Here is a 5,412-nt window from a genome sequence, read left to right on the forward strand (position 1 = left end):
AAACGTGAACTCACCACTACAGTCGTTGACGAAACCCTAACCACTAAAATTATGACCACATCTACGACCTCCGCAACTCCTGACACAGATTCCGGCACCAAGATGATCCACTTCAATCTGAAGAACTCTCAGACATTGAACCAAACCCTAAACGCTCACCTAATTTCACCAAAGTCATATCCTCCAAAGACGATCTGGAGGATAATGATATGTACAGGTCACATGCGTTAGTTACAATCAAGTTCAATTAGGCCAGAGAAACAGTTGTACAACAGATTCTGTTATTAGCTACCTGGTGTCATAAGTAGCTAGTTCAGTAACATATTTAGTCATTCAGTCAAATTGTATTCTTCTTTCCCTCAATTCTTGTAACCCTAATTGAGTAATTCAATTAAAAAATTTGTTACATTGTTCAAGGCTTGTTTCTAATTTCTGTAGTTTTCATTGTGTAACAAGTGAGTCCTCTATTCAGTTCAGAATTCAGGGAGTACATATCAGATAACGACGAACCAGTAGTGTAAAAATTAAAAGCATATCATCACTCGTACCAGAACCGGATGAAGAGGATGAAATGTCTATTGATGTAGCTGCAGCAAAACTGGTTACGCCAATACTACCGGAAATTGCAAAACCAAAAGGTAACAAATCAAGTAACTGTAAGAAGAAGAAAAGTAAGAGTAAATCAAACAGCGTGTAGACGAAACCAGCATCACGAAAGGGGGAAAGGAGGACCAAAAGTACCACAACTGCTACTGCTCAAACAACAGAGGATTCTGTTTTAATTGCACCGATTCATAGGTACGCCGATAAGAATGATGATTCTGCGGATATGAAAATTTATTTATCAAAAGTTTATAATGCCGAAAAAGTGGTATTGAGTGAAGATAGGTACAGTGCAGGGAGGTGTAAAGGGTATAGAATGGTTAGGGCTACTAGAGGTGTGATGGATGGAGCTTGATTGTTATTTTGAAATTAAGGGCATACTAGACTTGGGTGGTCAACCGAAAAGGCATATTTGCAGGCGCCAGTTGGATAGGATGGGAATAGTTATGGGTATAGAGATATTGATGGGAGTAAAGTGCATAAAGCTTTAAGGTAAAGTATGGGGATGAAGGATATGTTGAAGGTGATGTAATTGGGTTTTTATATTAATTTGCCAGATGGGAACGGGTATGCACCGTAACAACCACAGTTGGTTAAGGGCCAAAAGTATGCTTATGCTGCAGATGCTAAAGAAGAACCTGCTAAAGTTTTGCCAGGTTTGTGACTGTTTATCTGTTTAGTGTTTGCTGTTGTCTAATTGAGCTATTTGGACCTTTGTGCTTCTTATGATTTGGGTATATTGATGCAGTGCTGTTAATTGATTTGGTTTATTTTAGAAAATCATTTCTCGTGCTCTTCAAATTTTATATGGGGTTTGTTCTCTATTGTTACTACAACCAAATAGAATGTGTGCTTTAATGAAGATTATCTCATATGGTAATGGTTATATGTGGTAGAACTGTATTAAAGACCTTCAAAAAGTTCATAGATAAGAAAGGGGAGATCTGTTACAAAGGATAACACATCATATGTGACTATGATTGCAATATCATTTAATTTGTAGGCCAATTTTTTTTTTTTTTTTTTATATTTTGAAGCAGGATCTATAGCTTGTAGATTAAATTTTGGTCAAGAAATTCGATTATAAAGAGATTTAAAGTAAAAACTTCATACTGTTGTTGAGCTAGATCTTTTTGGTGTACTACAGTATTTGATGCAAGTGCATCAACTTTTTTTATTGGCCACTATAAGTTAGTTTAGGCAGATATTAGTAGGTACTAGAACATCACTTTTAGCTTAACATGGTATAGTTTTCTGCAGAGCTGTTGATCTTTGAGCTGTTTAAATGGGCCGATTTGTTTTGATTAATAGCAAATTTTATGATTGATTGTTTAAGTTGACACACTTAAAGAACAATATTGAATTATGAAAGTAGAAAATCTCAGACAATTTATACTATAGTACTTCATTTGTTCTAGCCTGTCAATCATAAAACGAAATAGCAAGAAAGTTTGCCTGCTGAATCTGGTATGTTATGTGTTCACTTTGTAAATGTTGTTACTCCAAATTTTGTATTATCCATTCTGGAATTTCTATTTTCTCCAAATCTGATTATCTTGTAGTACGAAGAGATACAATATATTATTTTATTGTGCAGGAAGTGAAATATGTTTTTTTTTTTTTTTTTTTTCAAAAATGGAATTTGTCAAGGGTCTGCATACAAGGATCTCAATGGTGGGCGTTACTATCATGCTGCTTCAATGTATACTATTCCACATAAGACTAATTGCGTTGTCAAATTCAACTTTGGTCCCAATTTTGAAGCCTTTCCGGAAGACTTTGGTGGACGCTCTATCCCAACACTAATGGTTGAAGCTCCATATCATGGTTTTGATGGAAGAATTCAAAACGGTGTGTCCAAAGAAAAGCAATAATAACGTGTCTAGCATATTTCTGCAACGGGGTTCATTTGACTCTTTGATAGTTGTAACTTTGTTCTTTTTTGTTGCTGTACGATTGCAAAGTTTTCGGATTTCAGAACTCACATAACTTGATTTATTATTGAATTTAGAACAACCTTTATTGGCCTAATAGCTTTTTCTTATGGTTTGATTTTAGTCATACCAGTTTAGGCCGTTCCCAATCCTTGCGTGCAATGTTTATTAGTCGGGCCTTCTTTCTTTCTTTTGTCATTTAATGTGTAACCTTACTCCCAGCAGATTGACAATGGGTCTGTGTATGTCAATTTCTTTTCATTTTTCTTTCTTTTTTTTTGAAAGGCAAGTTGTATTTCAATTTCTTTGCACGTGGCATATAAATCTATTTAATTGTACTTAAGGAAGAGGAACGCCGAATCGTGGTTGGTTTTTGTGATGCAAGTTTTTTTCTTTTTTCTTTCAGGAAATACTTTTGGCGCCATTGTAATGTAATGAGGATCAAAGGATCCGTTGAAAGACAAACGCTCTTCGCAACAAACAATTAAAACAACAACGTGCTTAATTGATATAATATTCACGCAAACAATACGTAAATATGAAAAAGGAGTTATTAAAACTCAAAACAATTTTATTAATTCAAAATGCTCCATCGGTACGTGTATATGGGGAGTATATATAGATAATACGGAGTAATGATAAGCATTGATCACCGACCTAGACTCTAGACCAACATAGACTCTTAATAATCCTAAACTATCTCTAAATAATTCAACTAATAGATAAACTTTAATACTCCGTAATATGTTGCCTAAATTAATAGAACTTTAACAAAAGATTAACTCTAATAATTAACTTTAACTTTGCCTCCAAGTTATCTTTCGAGTCTTGTTAGTTAGTTCCACATCAGTCTTCCCCACCTCAAAAGAACTCGCCCTCGAGTTCCAACTCAAACAAGACGATATTCCTGGATCAAAGATAAACCAATCAATGACAACTCGGTGAACATTGCAACTCAAATAAAATAATATGCCCAGGTCAAATGCAAACACACCAATTTTATCCTCTAAAACCCTTTGACCCTTCTCCCCTTCTTGAAAAGAACTCGACCTCGAGTTCTCAATGCCCGGTTTAAACACGAACAAATCGCCTTTATTAATCCTCTTGCTTGCATCCATGGAGTTATTCAAATAAAAATATGATATTTTCTTGTCTCCATCATCTTTTGAAACTGCTACAACCTCACATTTATCAAGAATACCTTCAGAAGCCGCGACTACTTTAGATAGTGGTAAATTCTCCTCTTTTAAACCAGAACCTAACAAGTCAGAATCTTGTGTTGCAGATTCTTTACTTTCTTCAACACTAACAACAGCTATATCATTCTGCATCCCTTCTAAACCAATTTCTTTTTCAGGATTCAAGGACACATTTTCTTCTTCAACCTGACTCTCCTCAGCTATTTTATCACGCTTCTCTATATGATCTGATTCTGATTTTTTCAACTTTGCTATTAAACTTTTCATCGAATCAAAAAATTCATCTGTATCGAGATTCTCCTTAACAGGTTGAATCTGCTGGTAGAGTTGTGGCTGATAGTATGGATCATAGTAGGGCAGTGGTGGATAGTAGGGTTGATGGTAGGATTGTGGTTCATAGTAAATGGGGCTTTGGTGGTATTGAGATAATCCATATTGGTAGTATTGATGTGATTCGTTCCAAGGTCGTACATCATAAGTAGATCTTCGGGTTTCTTCTTCAAGCCATCGTTGTTTTAAACGCTCGTTGGATTTGTTAACTATATCTAGCGTGTTCTTGAGTTCTTTGAGAGCGATAGCGAGATCGCGACTTTGATTACCCTTATCGCCGGCCATTGAAACAAGAAAAGAAAAAAAAATTGTTTTTTTTGCGATGAACAGTAATTGCGACGGATGAACAGTAACTTCTGACGATGAACGGTACCTTCTGACGCGTTTCTGACGGTGAACAGTAGCGATGAACAGTACCTTTTTTTTTAGATAGGATATCAAAATCCAAACGTGGGAGAGACCCAACTAATCGGAATTAAGATATGAGATAAACTATCAAGATCCAAACGTGGGAGAGACCCAACTAATCGGAATGATGATAGGGTGGATCGATTGCTCTGATACCAATTAATGAGGATCAAAGGATCCGTTGAAAGACAAACGCTCTTCGCAACAAACAATTAAAACAACAACGTGCTTAATTGATATAATATTCACGCAAACAATACGTAAATATGAAAAAGGAGTTATTAAAACTCAAAACAATTTTATTAATTCAAAATGCTCCATCGGTACGTGTATATGGGGAGTATATATAGATAATACGGAGTAATGATAAGCATTGATCACCGACCTAGACTCTAGACCAACATAGACTCTTAATAATCCTAAACTATCTCTAAATAATTCAACTAATAGATAAACTTTAATACTCCGTAATATGTTGCCTAAATTAATAGAACTTTAACAAAAGATTAACTCTAATAATTAACTTTAACTTTGCCTCCAAGTTATCTTTCGAGTCTTGTTAGTTAGTTCCACATCATAATGGGCCCCAGGCTGAAAGTTGTAAAAGAAGACGACCATTGACATGGCGGAAACACACAAGTATCAGTTGATTAGTTTCAATTTATGGAAAGAGGTTCTGTAAAAAGGTACATAGTCTTGTATCCTTCATCATCTTCTACGCTTGGTGATGCACTAAATGGGGATTAGGACCACTAGTTTCATATGGATTGTCCATTGTATGAGACATTTTAATATTAGTTGCTTAAAAATTAAACAGCTAAGTGAGTTGTAGTTTATAAGTCATAGGCTTAAGTAGCTAGGCAACTTTAAGACTTGACTATTGCCGCTATATGATAATCCTGCTAAGTGTCATTAAAGGCGAGCACGCGGGTAACCTA

The 5,412-nt window shown here is 35.4% G+C and overlaps 1 pseudogene; it reads left to right on the top strand.

Annotated features, from left to right (window-relative positions):
- Positions 1–5,095, top strand: LOC139875032 (protein TRAUCO-like; annotated as a pseudogene).
- The last annotated feature ends 317 nt before the right edge of the window (positions 5,096–5,412 follow it).

Source organism: Rutidosis leptorrhynchoides, chromosome 11 (assembly GCF_046630445.1).
Source record: "Rutidosis leptorrhynchoides isolate AG116_Rl617_1_P2 chromosome 11, CSIRO_AGI_Rlap_v1, whole genome shotgun sequence".
NCBI classification, from domain to species: Eukaryota; Viridiplantae; Streptophyta; class Magnoliopsida; order Asterales; family Asteraceae; genus Rutidosis; species Rutidosis leptorrhynchoides.